Source organism: Canis aureus, chromosome 2, assembly GCF_053574225.1.
Source record: "Canis aureus isolate CA01 chromosome 2, VMU_Caureus_v.1.0, whole genome shotgun sequence".
Classification (NCBI taxonomy): domain Eukaryota; kingdom Metazoa; phylum Chordata; class Mammalia; order Carnivora; family Canidae; genus Canis; species Canis aureus.
In genome coordinates this window covers 22,496,092-22,509,777 of record NC_135612.1, presented here as the reverse complement: position 1 = coordinate 22,509,777, position 13,686 = coordinate 22,496,092, and positions in this window count along the sequence as shown.

The following is a 13,686-nucleotide window of genomic DNA, read 5'->3' as shown; positions in this document are numbered from 1 at the left end:
TCAGTGTGCTTCAAAACAAATTTCTAAAACCTGCTTGCTCTGCTCACTCTGTAGTGACCAATAGATATTTAAGTATAGTGTTATAATCTGTTTTCCACACAAATACAACGAAATGAAGTACACTTGAGTAAATAAGCTTTCTAAAGGACTAGTTGACTCCTTGTTAACTAAGTTTCTTTGTGAGGCCACTATAAATCAAAGCTCTTATGACACATATATGTGCATTAGAAGTAGGAATTAGACTAAGGTTCAGATTTTTTAGTTATCCCACTGTAAACCTTTATCTCTCCTGAAAACATGTTTCTAAAAGCCTAAATATTATTTCAGGCATGTAAAAGGATATTAACTATGGTTATTATTGAACTATTTTATGCTAGGTTATTAAAGTTTCTTGAAATAATTTTAGGGAAAATTACTTTATAGATACATATACATTTTACCTTGAGAAGTCTTGATGACCTATGAAAAATGACCAAACTTTGTGCTGGGCAAGGATTAGAGTCTGGAAAGAAGCATGATGACATGCCAAAGTCTCGTCTGAGTCTTGTCCCAGCCACTTTAGTTTTGTGGCACTGAGAACCCTTCAGTTCTATGGTTCTCTGTTTCTCTAATTGAAGAATAAATGAATTTTAAAATGTGGATTTTAGGGATCCCTGGGTGGCGCAGCGGTTTAGCGCCTGCCTTTGGCCCATGGCGCGATCCTGGAGGCCTGGGATCGAATCCCACGTCAGGTTCCCGGTGCATGGAGCCTGCTTCTCCCTCTGCCTATGTCTCTGCCTCTCTCTCTCTCTCTCTCTCTCTCTCTCTCTCTAACTATCATAAATAAATAAAAATTTTAAAAAAATAAAATAAAAATAAAGTGTGGATTTTAAAATAATTCCTGTTCTCAGCTTCTCTCATGCTAGTACTTTTCCATATTTCAAACTGGAAGTGTATTCAGATAATAAAGAACAATGACAGATTTCAGTTAGGAATACTTTTTGAGTTTGTATACAAAGCATAGCTACTGTTTCTGGTCCTAGAGGATCAAAAGGAAAATTTGACCTTCTATATTCTCTGTTTAGGTTGCATTCAAAATTGTGTCATCTGGATTGAATAATAGTGGACCTTCTGAAAAACACATTCATATGAAGTTCATAGGAAGTGGAATCTATAAAAAATAATAACTAATATCAAATATAAATTTCTCAACACTCCAACTCAAAGTTTTGAAAGCAATAATAACAAAACATAGGTCAAGTGACAGTTCATACATATATATGTCTAGACTTTTGCAATGTTACGTGTTTCCAAGGAATATCATTAATGTCTAAATACTTCAAAAAGCCATATCTGTGAAATAAATGATCCTATTATACAGGCATTATGCAAATTTGTTGTTCCATTTCCATGCTTTCAGTCTATTTTTTTTTCTTGTACTACCACCAAATTTTGTTTTGCAAGACTGAAATTAAATTTTCACTTTCTGAAATATTTTGAGTGAGCATGAACCTCCTTCATTCACATCAGCAAGGAAACAGTTAAGGCAGCAAAGAAGATCACTACTTGTAACCTGAACCAAATCATTAAAATTACCACAGCCAGAGAATAAATACTGCCATTTTTCCACTTTGGAAATTAATTATTTACTGTATTCTTAAAATAATGTAAGCTAGAGAAGAGAAATTATTAAGAAAATCATAGGGAAAATACATTTATAGTACTATACCACATTTATTGAAAAAAATCCACATATTGTGGAGCCAGGTGGTTCAAACCCATGTTGGTCAAGTATCACCTGTATTAAGCACCAAATAATTATTCTGTAAATGCACCTGTTAGGCAGGAAGCTAGGCATGAGTGACAAGAGGACAGACCTTAGATATCTCGACTGAGAACCCCAACCAAGAACTGCTCAAGGACCACCCCATTCCACCCAACAGTTGGTTTGTGTTTATAAAATTCTAGTAGAGGTTGAGTTAACTTTGCTGTGCTTGTTGCATTTGTACAGAAAGCAACCACTAGTTCTTATTTGACCTATGTCTCTAGAAAAAATATTGTGGTGTCTTACCCCATGTAGTAATTTTGAATACATCTTGGGAAAGGATATGCATAAATGGCTAATTATGATATAATCAAGGCCTGAAACTCAAATGTTGTGACCCTAGAACCCATCTAAAAGAAAAACTATATAAACCCACACCCTGGACTTTCAGGGGCCTTGATTGGCCTGCTCCTCCCTCAGACTGTACTTTAATAAAACTTTGCTTTGCTTTGCTTTGGTTTCACTGTCCTGTAATTCTTTACAGTGGCAACAACAACAACAAAAGAACCCGAAGCTTCTTTCCTTTTCCATCTCACTCTCAGTAACGTATGTCCTGACAATGTGACCCGTAGAAGAAATGTAAAAGATGCTTGATTAAAATGAAAGATTCCTTGTATTCCTATTGTTATGAAATAAATGGCAGTCACAAGAATCAGATATACTCCATAATTAAGAGAGGATACAAAAGAAAACTGGTGATATGGCTAGGCATATTCAAAGTAAGGACAAATTAACAAGGAATTTCAAGGTCAGGAAAATCTTATTTTAGAAACACTAATTTTAGCTGCTCTCAGTATTTATAATGCACACACACAGACTTTATATTAACTGTTCACATATTTTATTTAAATATACAAAACTTATTTTCTTGCTCAGACTTCTTATACTCTGCAAAAAAAAGAAAAACAAAAGCCTACTGATTTCCCACTGTAGAGCTTTTGCATATGTTGTCTCTGCCCAGAATTTATTTCCTAATCACCTCAGTCCCCTCATTTCTTATATAACTAACTAGCTTGACTCCATTGTTCATGGTTCAAGTTAAATGTCATTTCCACTAATCTACACTTAACCCTTATTTTTCTTTGTATGAGCACACTATTTTTTGTTCATATTTATGAAATTATCATATATTTGTCTTTTTACCTATAGTCAATTCATTTATCTGTTTAACTGTTTATTTTGTATTCCTCTGCTAGATTATGGCTCTGTTAGAGTTCTGTTTAATAATGATATAATCAACATTTAGGACAAAATCGAGTTATCTGATAGGCTCTCAGTAAGAATTAAATGAACAAAAAAGTGAATGTAATTTTATATGGTATACTATCTTATTCATCACAGATGTAAATTAATCTCTTTTTATTTATAGGCAGAAGACCAATTTGACTGTAAAATACTTTACTCATAAAATCCCCATTTGCTTTTATAGAACTACTCACCAAGGAATATTTGAAAACAAAATATCCCCATCAAACTTCTGTTTATATCTTGCCTTTGCTCTGTTCACTATGATTTGTTTGCCCTTAGTTTATTGTCTTCAGGCCCCTTCAGAGAACAGAGAAGTGATGAAAATAAAATATATTTCACAATGACATGGAACAAGTTTGCCTTTAAAAATTATGTGTGTATATGTTTACTCAGTTTTATAAAAGTTATTAGATAAATCTTCTTGAACCTCACAAGTATCATAAATAAATCTGTGACATTATTAATTTTCCCAGTAGGTTTTCATTACTTTGTGCTGAATTTTAATTATTTCTGCAATTGGAAAAGATACTCAATTTTAAGTAATTAATAAGATCAACAGATTTTATGTGTTGCTTTTCACTTATGTTACTGGCGAAAAAATAGTATTTACATCATCTGTTATCTTTATAAATTAAATCATTTTAGATACAAAATTTAAGTTAATAGCAAAATAACTCAGGAAATATTTTTAATGATACAGAATAACTGTCACTCTGAAGACTAACAAGACTTTTGTCACAGAATATATTCAAAATTTTATAGATAAATTCCATTTAGGTTTTCTACATCTATTTATCTATACAATCATCTCTTTCCTGTATTTTATACCACTCTTTTAATGTTCTACATGAAACACTGTTTCTATAGCCATTCCTGTCAATATTATTTTTTCCAAAAGAAAAACATAGCTCAAGCAGATTTTTGCAAAATGGCATAGTCACTGGAAATTATATTATTCTGCTGAAAACTCAGTCATCCTAAGGAAATTTGAATTTACTTTATAAAATCTTATAGTAAGATTATATGTATAAAATAATTCACATACATGTTAATAAAAAAGAGGGGTTCCTGGGCAGCTCATGTGGTTGAGCATCTCACTCTGGCTTTTGGCTCAGGTCATGATCTCATGATCAAGCAAGCTTTGCACAGTGGCAGTATTGTAGCCAATGAGGTTTGTCCAAGGTGTGATTATTGTTGGTTGTGCGTTCGAGCCCTGAGTCAGGCTCTGCAGTCAGTGGGGAATCTGCTTGTGGATTTTCTCCCTCTGCCCACCGCCTCTTATGTGCATGTGCACATGTGTGCATGTCTCTCTAAAACAAATGAATAAGTCTTAAAAAAATTCAAACCATTACAATATTAACTCAAAATTAAAATTATTCAGGCCTGCTCCCTGTAACACTCCCCTAATTTTATAATTAACAGTTTCCATTTTATTTCTCCTAATTAGCAATAAAATTCTAAAATATTTCATTTTTCTTTCTTGGTTTATCATTTATCTATCTTTCTTTGCCATATATTTTATATTATTTCTATACCCATTCCCTTCATTTATTTCCTATTGTTTCTATTTATTTACTTACATTTATATCCTTTTCTGAAATATGAGGAATTTTGTCTTAGGACACTTTTTTTTTTAACCTTTCCACCCTTTTGTTATTAAAATATTTTCAAGTATTTCTCATATATTTATATCTTCCTTTTAAAGAGTATATATAAATCTCTATTTCTTATCTGTTTCTTTAAAAAATATTTTATTTATTTGAGGGAGAGAGAGAATGAGAGAGAAATTACAAGCAGAAGGAAGGGCAGAGGGAGAAGTAGACTCCCCGCTGAGCAGGGAGCCTGATGCAGGACTCAATCACAGGACCCTGGGATCATGACCTGAGCCAAAGGCAGACACTTAAATGACAAAGCCATCCAGGTGCCCTATCTTTTACCTCTTTAAAACAAACACCCCCTATAAGATTTTTTTAAATGAATGTGAAATATCAGAAATCAAACAAGCAAAAGGAAAGAGAGACAAACCAAGAAACAAACTTAATTATAGAGAATAAACTGATGGTTACCAGAGGGGAGATTGGTGGAGGGATGGGTTAAATAGGTGATGGGAATTAAAGAATGCACTTGAGATGAGCACAAGGTTATGTATGGAAGTGGTGAATTACTATATTGTATACCTGAAACTACTATAACTGGAATTAAAAACTTAAACAAATACTAATACTCCTATAATTAACTACTCAAAATCTCCCCAACTCTACCTTACAACTTAAGATACTCAGACCATTAAAATTCCATTGATAATATTTGCTTAAATTTGTCCTTTAATAAATATTAAAATATCCATGTTTTATCAGCTTGATTCTAATATTGCAAAAAGTAAAAAATTTACAACGTTCACGTAAATGTTATTTGTTACAGAGCCAGACAGTTCATAGAGAAGAAAGAAATATATAGGGAAACAGCATATAGAAGAAAATTTGGCCATAAAAACTGATTTTTTTAGAAAAGCAATCTGAGAGAGTTAAGATGGCAGAGTCGTAGTGGTGGTGGGTAGACCCTGGGCCTGCTTTGTCCCCCAAACATAGCTGGATCAACGTCAAATCATTTGAACACGTAGGAAATTAATCTGAGGATTAAAAGAACATTCTGCACAATTAGAGGGAGAGAACATGGGAAGTACCAGGTGTGAAGATGTGAATTAAAAGAGAAAAAAACCATAGTGCCATGGAAGAAAGAAAGCCCTTTTTATAGAGAGAGGTCAGGGAGACGGAGAGAGGAGGAGCAAGAGCAACGTTTATGGTTTGACTACGATGCTACGGTGTGGGATCTCCTGGGTTGCACTGGGAGAGAACATTCCCCTTCCTGGAGTATATTTGGAAGAGAGTATATTGCCTGTCCAAGGACAAAAGACTCACCAGCCCCTTTGAGCTACTGTTAAATAGCAAGGGACAGAGGCCGCAGAGGGCAGACAACCTGGTTGCAGCTTTTCTCTGGGCTTCACCATAGACTCCAGTTACCTGCCTGGCCATACAACTGCTTCTCTGGGACAGAATCCTGCCAGATGCAGTACTTCAAGGCTCTCCCCTGAGGGAGGGGAGTGGATCTACGCTGTGCCAGGCCCTCTAAGATTTGGGTTTCAGATCTAGTGGCTAACCAGAGGCAAAACACAGGAGAACTGTGGGGCTGGGCATGCTGATGGCCTGGGCACAGACAGTTTGAGGTCAGGGACCTGACAAAAGCCTAGAACACAGGAAGGGGGATTATTCACTTTTCTGTGAGGGCTTCCTGAACAAGGGTGGCTGTGAGTTTGCCTTCCCAGGGACAAAAGGGTGGGGGTGACATATTCCACCCCTTCCCCCACCCACCCTCCAGAACAGTGGGACTAAAGTGAGCAATGCAGTGCCCCCTGTGGAGGCTAGAGCCACTTATACCAAACCCTACCTTATGTGCCCTGCAGGGCCATCTTTAATAGGGCAGGTCTGACTGTGAGCCAGTGCAACCGGTTTCTCCCCCAGAACATGCATCAAGTCTACTGATCATAGAGTACTCCAGAGTATTAGCTTCAGGTCTGGGGGAAATAGGACCAGGCCTTTTTTCTCCCCTGCTTTGGAATCAGACTTACAGTTTTTTGCTTGTTTGTTTTTTCATTACATTTTTCTCTTGTGGGGATCAGGCTTCCCTTCTTTTCATTTTTCTTTCTTTTTCTCTCTTTCTTTGGAATTAGGCTTATAATTTTTTGTTTGTGGTTTTTTTGTTTCTTTTCCTTTTCTCTTTTTTGGATTAGGCTTTTTTTTTTTCTTCCAAGCTTATTTTAACAAACAAATCAAAGCACACCTAGTTAAAGGTTCAAACACTCCCCCACTGCAAGCAAGAAGGAGCTCTGCAGCCAAAACACAGCAGCAGAGTGCACATAGCATACATTAGGAACACTTCCTAAAGTGCCAGATCCTGGACAGCATATGACCCCTTCTTATCTACTCCCAGGAGCAGGAAACATAGCACAAAAGACCGAAACCTAGACATAATGACAAGGTAGAGGAACTCTCCTCAAAAGAAAGATCAAGATCAAGCCAGGGATTTACTCAAAACAGATATAAGCAATATATCTGAGCAAGAATTTAGTTCACCAGTCATAAGAATACTAGTTGGGCTTGAAAATAGAATAGAAGACACCAGAGAAATCTTTGCTGCAGAAATAAAAGACCTGAAACTAGTCAAGCCAAAATAAATAAATGCTGTAACTGCCATGCAGACCCAACTGGGTGTAATCATAATAAGGATGGAAGAAGCACAGGAACGAATAAGTTATATAGAAAATAAAATTATGGAAAAAGTGAAACTGAAAAGAAAATGGAAAGAAAACTATTAGTTCACAAATAATAGAGAACCCAGTGATTCCACAAAGCACAATAATATCTGTATCATAGGAGTCCCAGAAAAAGAGTGGGGGAGAAAGGAGCATAAGGTTTATTTGAACAAATTATAGCTGAGAACTACTCTAATCTGGGCATGGAAACAGGTATTCATGCCCAAGAGGCACAGAGAACTCTCTTTAAAATAAACAAAAACAGGGATCCCTGGGTAGCACAGCGGTTTGGCGCCTGCCTTTGGCCCAGGGCACGATCCTGGAGACCTAGGATTGAATCCCACGTCAGGCTCCCGGTGCATGGAGCCTGCTTCTTCCTCTGCCTGTGTCTCTGCCTCTCTCTCTCTCTCTCTCACTGTGTGCCTATCATAAATAAAAGTTTAAAAAAAATTAAAATACACAACAACAAGTCAACACCCTTGGTGGTTCACCCATAGTGAAACTTGCAAAATACAAAGATAAAGAGAGAATTCTGAAAGCAACTAGGGACAAAATGTCCTTAACCTACAAGGTAGACACATTAGGTTGTTTGTCCACAGAAACTAAGCAGGCCAGAAGAGAGTGAAATGATATATTCTTTGTGCTAAATGAGAAAAACATGCAGCCAAGTATACTTTAACCAGCAAGACTGTAATTCAGAATAGAAGGAAAGAGAGTTTCTAAGACAAACAAGAATTAAAGGAGGTTATGAGCACTAAGCCAGCTCTGTAAGAAATATTAAATGAGACCCTTTGAGTGGGAAAAGGAGAGCAAAAGCAACAAAGACTAGAAAGAAACAGAGACAATTTACAGGCTGTGACTTTACAGGTAATACAGTGGCACTAAATTCATATCTATCAATAATTACTCTGATTTTAAATGTACAAAATGCTCCGGTCAAAAGACAGAGTATCAAGATGGATGAAGAAACAAGACCCATTAATATGCTGCCTGTGAAAGACTCACTTTAGATCCAAAGGCAACTCCAGACTGAAAGTGAGGAAATAGAGAACTATTTATATTGCAAATGGAAATCAAAAGAAAGCTGGAGAAACCATACTTACATTGAGCTAGAATTTAAAGACTATAATAAGAGTGAAGAAGGGCATTATATCATCATAAAGTGGCCTGCCCAAAAGAAGATCTAACAATTTTAAATATGTATGTCCCCAACTTGGGAGAAAATATCTAAATGAATTAATAGCAAATTTAAAAGATACCAATTGATAATTAATATAAAAAGAGTAGGAGACTTTAACATCCCACCTATAGCAGTGGACAGATTATATAAGCAGATCAACAAGGAAACAACGGCTTTGAATGATACACTGGACCAGATGGACTAAACAGATATATTCAGAACATTTCATCCTAAAACAGCAGAATACACATTTTTTTTTTGAGTTGACATGGAACATGTCCAAAATAGATCACATGCTAGTCACAAATCAGGCCTTAACATCTAGGAAAAGATTGAGATCATAACATGCATATTTTCAGACCACAAATCCATGAAACTTGAAATCAACCACAGAAAAAACTCAGGAAGACCACAAGTACATGGAGGTTAAAGAACACCCTACTAAAGAGTGAATGGGCTAACTAGGAAATTAAAGAAGAAATTTAAAAAAGCATGGAAGTGAATGAAAATGAACGTATGACAGTCCAAAACCTTTGGGATGCAGCAAAAGCAGTCATAAGAGAAATATATAGCAATACAGGCCTTCTTCAAGAAGCAAAAGAAACCTCAAAGACACAACCTAACCTTACACCTAGAGGAGCTGAGAAAAGAACAGCAAATAAAGGCTAAATCAATCCAGCAGAAGAAAGAAAATAATAAAAATTAGAGCAGAAATAAATGATATAGAAATTAAGAATTTAATAGTTGAACAGATCAAGGAAACTAGGAGCTGGTTCTTTGAAAGAATTAGCAAAATTAATAAACCCCTATCCAGACTTCTAAAAAGCAATCTATCTTTTAAATGTATCACATTTTCTTTTTAAAAAAATCATTTTTGAGGTATCATTGAATTACGAAAAGTGGTATTTAATGTATACAAATTGATTAGTTTGGAGTCAAGTATGCACTTGTCAAATCATCAGCACAATCAATGATATAAACATGTCCATCACCTCTAAAAGTTTCCTCTTTCTCTCTTCAAATAAATAAGTAAATAAATCGTGTATTACATTTTCTTAGGGTAAAACTTGAGGTAGATTTTCATTTTGTTTCCATTTGGATTATAATTTTCCTACAGCTTTTGTTTTTCTGGAGTCTAATTACTTTCAACTTTCAGAGTTGGCAGAAAATTCATGAAATAACCCTCATAACATTGATGACGTGTGGGCAGCTGTGGTGGCTCAGCAGTTTAGCGCCGCCTTCAGCCCAGGGTGTGATCCTGGAGGCAGGGGATCGGTCCTGCCTTGAGCTCCCTGCGTGGAGCCTGCTTCTCCCTCTGCCTGTGTCTCTGCCTCTCTCTGTGTCTCTCATCAATAAATAAATAAAATCTTAAAAAGAAAAACCAACATTGATGACATGTAATACTGACTGCTTTCTAAAGGGCTTGCCTATTTCTTGAATATTTTTCAGTGTGAATTCCTCCTGTTCACTCTTCATTTTCTTGATTCCTTTTTCATTCTACTGAGCATATGTTCAAGCAATCTCTTTCTGTAAATGACAGATATAAGATACTCTAAGACCTAATATGTCTAGAAATATCTTTTCTTTGCCTTTTGGTTTTAAATTTTGCTAGTTATAGAATTATGGCTTCAAAACCAATTTCTGTCAAAATGCTAGGGAAATGTCTCTTGTTTCATACTATGTAATATTTTCAATGAGAAGTCTGGTATTGACTATTTTTGTTTTGTTACTACTTGTGTACTTTTATTTTTTAAAGCTTATGTAATCTCTTTACCCATGTGATTTGAAAATCTGTTGCCTATGTTTAGGAAAAGGGATTTTAACATTTTTTGTGTCATTTAGTGGGCACATTTAATCTAATGGTTCATATTATTTGAGTTCTGAACACTTGTACCTAATATTTCTCTTATTATTCTCTATGTTTTTATTCTTTCTGATAATTAGACCTACTTAGATTGATAGTTTATATCTACCCGTTTTCTGTGAATAATTTCATACCACTGATTTTTGCTCTTGGTTGAGAAAAATGTTCTCAGTGTTACGCTACAAAACTTTAAAATTAGAAAAATTAATCTTACAGTTTTAGACTTATAGGATAGTTGTAAAAATAATATAAACAGTTTTATTATGTCTTTCACCTAGCTTTCCCTTAGGAATATTTATCTTATGTGTTAGAGTACAATAATCAAAACTAAGAAACTAATTTTGGACAGTGCTATTAATTAAACAGTGGCATTTGTTCACATTTTATCTCTTTTTTTCTTTCACTAATAGACTTCTGTTACAGGATCCAATTCAGGATCTCCTCTTGCATTTAGTTGTTATATCCTCTTATTCTCCAATCTTTGAACGTGTCTTTTATTTCAAAACCTTGAACAATATCAGTGTCCCTCAGTCTCTGTCTGGAATTTGGTCATGAATATGTTAAGGTCATACATTTTGGGAAAGGGTACCACAGAAGTCATAATCCTTTTCCAGCGTACCCTATTTGGGTCTACGTTATGGTGATAAGTGTTACTGATGTTACCTTACCTTGGCGAAGGGTGTGCTATCAGAATTCTACATTGTATAGTCACTGTTAGTCTTTTTATAATTATTAAATAATTTGGGGAAGATATTTTGAAAATATGAATATAACCTCTGTACTTAAACGTTCACTACTTTTATCTTGCATTCAGGATATTGCCTGCACAAATTGTTACTATGGTGTCTATGGTGTTCTAACGAAGATCTTTTATATCCTTTACTACTACTCCTGCATCTTTTCTTCTATAAATAAGCGATGCACTTTCCTCCCATTTACCTGTTGAGTTATTTATTAGTAGCTGCATGGAGTCCTGAATATTTATTCTATGTAAAGGTTATAATCTTGTTCTGCCATTCCTTATTTTGTTATTCGTTGTTCTAGCATCGTCCGTTGGGATTCTTTCACGTTGGCTCCTATATTCTTTTAACGTGCCCTCATCTATTTTTTATTAAGCAACTTTGGTCTCTGATACCAAACAAGATGCTGTAGGCTCATCTTGTATTTTTCTTGCCACAGCCCTAAAGTCAACAACTTCACCAGGAGTCCTGGATCTTACTGTTGGAAAATTATATTTAGAAACTAAGATCTATACTTATTGCTACTGCTTCTAGTCCCTCTCAATGCAGATCTAGGAATACATATTTACCAATTCCTGCTTACACACACATCTATAATTATGTGTGTATGTGATCTGTCTTCTATCAGATGCCTGTACCAATATGTCAATCAGCAGCATAAGATTTGTTTTAGTATTTCTTATGATTTTTAGTACCACAGTGGGAAACCTTGCTTTCATTAATACAAACTATTTATTTGTTCAACCCTATTATAGAAATTAAGTATTAAGTGAGGCACCTGGGTGTCTCACTCAGTTAAGTGTCTGCCTTCAGCTCAGGTCATGATCCCAGAGTTCTGGGATCAAGTCCCACATCAGGCTCTCTGCTTAGCAAGGAGTCAATTCTCCCTCTCCCTCTGCCTGCTCTTCCCCTTGCTTATACTTGTTCTCATTCTCTCTCTCTCTCAAACAAATAAATAAAATATTTAAAAAATAATAAAAATACTAAAGTTTTATATTTGCTAAACCATATTTAAGGGAGAACCACATCTATTAACCAGAATAAAGTATTGGATACATTTTTTATATATATTTACCCACATAATATACAGGCAAAACTCTGGCTTCCACAGTTAGTTAGAATAGCTTCTTTTTTCCCCCATTCCCATGAGTATGGTTATGTGACTCAATTGTAGTTCAGTTATTCTGTCAGTGGAAGGTAGATGCTTAACCCACTGAGCCACCCAGATGTCTCAGGATATACTATCACTCATAATGATAGTGAACAAACTGAAGGGAAATGGAGGGAGACGGTCTAGATGGGTGATGGGTATTAAAGAGGGCACTTGATATGATGAGCACTGGGTGTTGTATGTATGATGAATCACTGAGTTCTATTCCTGAAACCAACACTGAACTGTATGTTAACTAACTGGAATTTAAATAAAAATTAGGGGGGGAAAGCCCTAACATTTGCTTTAACTCTAATACAGAGCTGCCAAATGTGAGTACTATAAAAATGTCAGTATAGCTGAGGAAAAAAAATGCACTGGTATTAATCTTTAAAACCAAACCTATCATGGAAAAAAAAATAAAAAATAAAACCAAACCTTATGTTGGGGTAAATGTGGGAAAAGTAAAAGGGTGAGTTCCCAAATATATTTTTTTCACTAGAACATACATGCATTTCCTTTTAAAACAAATAAATAAATGAAGTGCTAAATAAATAAATAAACAAATAAATAAATAAAATTGGGTCACCTGTGTGGCTCAGTTGGTTAAGAACCTTTGGCTCAGATCATGAGTCCAAAGTCCCAGGATTGAGGCCTGCATCAGGCTTCCTGCTCAGTGGGAAGCCTGTATCTCCTTATGCCTCTGCTCCTCCTCCTCCCCTTCACCCACCACTCATGTTCTCTCTCTTGCTTACTCTCTTTCAAATCAATAAATAAAATCTTTAATAATAAAATAATATGTGCTATCTTCTCTAACCTAAACATTTTTATAAGAATTTTAAAGATTTTATTATACATTTTCAAAAGTATTTCTCCTTTTTCCACTGTTACCTGTCCTATTTGTTCATCTTACACCTTCTATCTTGTTTTATTTTTCTTTACTGATAATTATTGAACTTTCACCTCTAGTGATGAACTGAGGTTAGGACAAATAATGAAAAGGATTGTACTCATAGTTTATTTTCCATTAGTCTTCTCCTTGGAATGTAAGATCTACATTGAAACCGTTCATACATATTTCAGAGAAAGGCTTCACTTAAGCACACAAATGGAGAGGTTGCAATGGGCTGTCACCTCCTCCAAAGCCAAATTAATACAGAATTTTTCTGAAGTACTGAACTTTTATACTTAGAGCATCTTCTATTTCCTAGTGGGTCTTCCCTGTTTTGAAAGAATACCCACTTTAGTTTTAAAGAGAAAACCACACTCCCCTAGCCATTCTGTAGGACACAATCTTCTGAACCCGTAACTCTAAATTTACTTGGGTTCACTGAGCCAAAAGGGTTTTACACTTGTTGGAGATTTTTCGATGCCTGTGTTGTTCTGCAGTT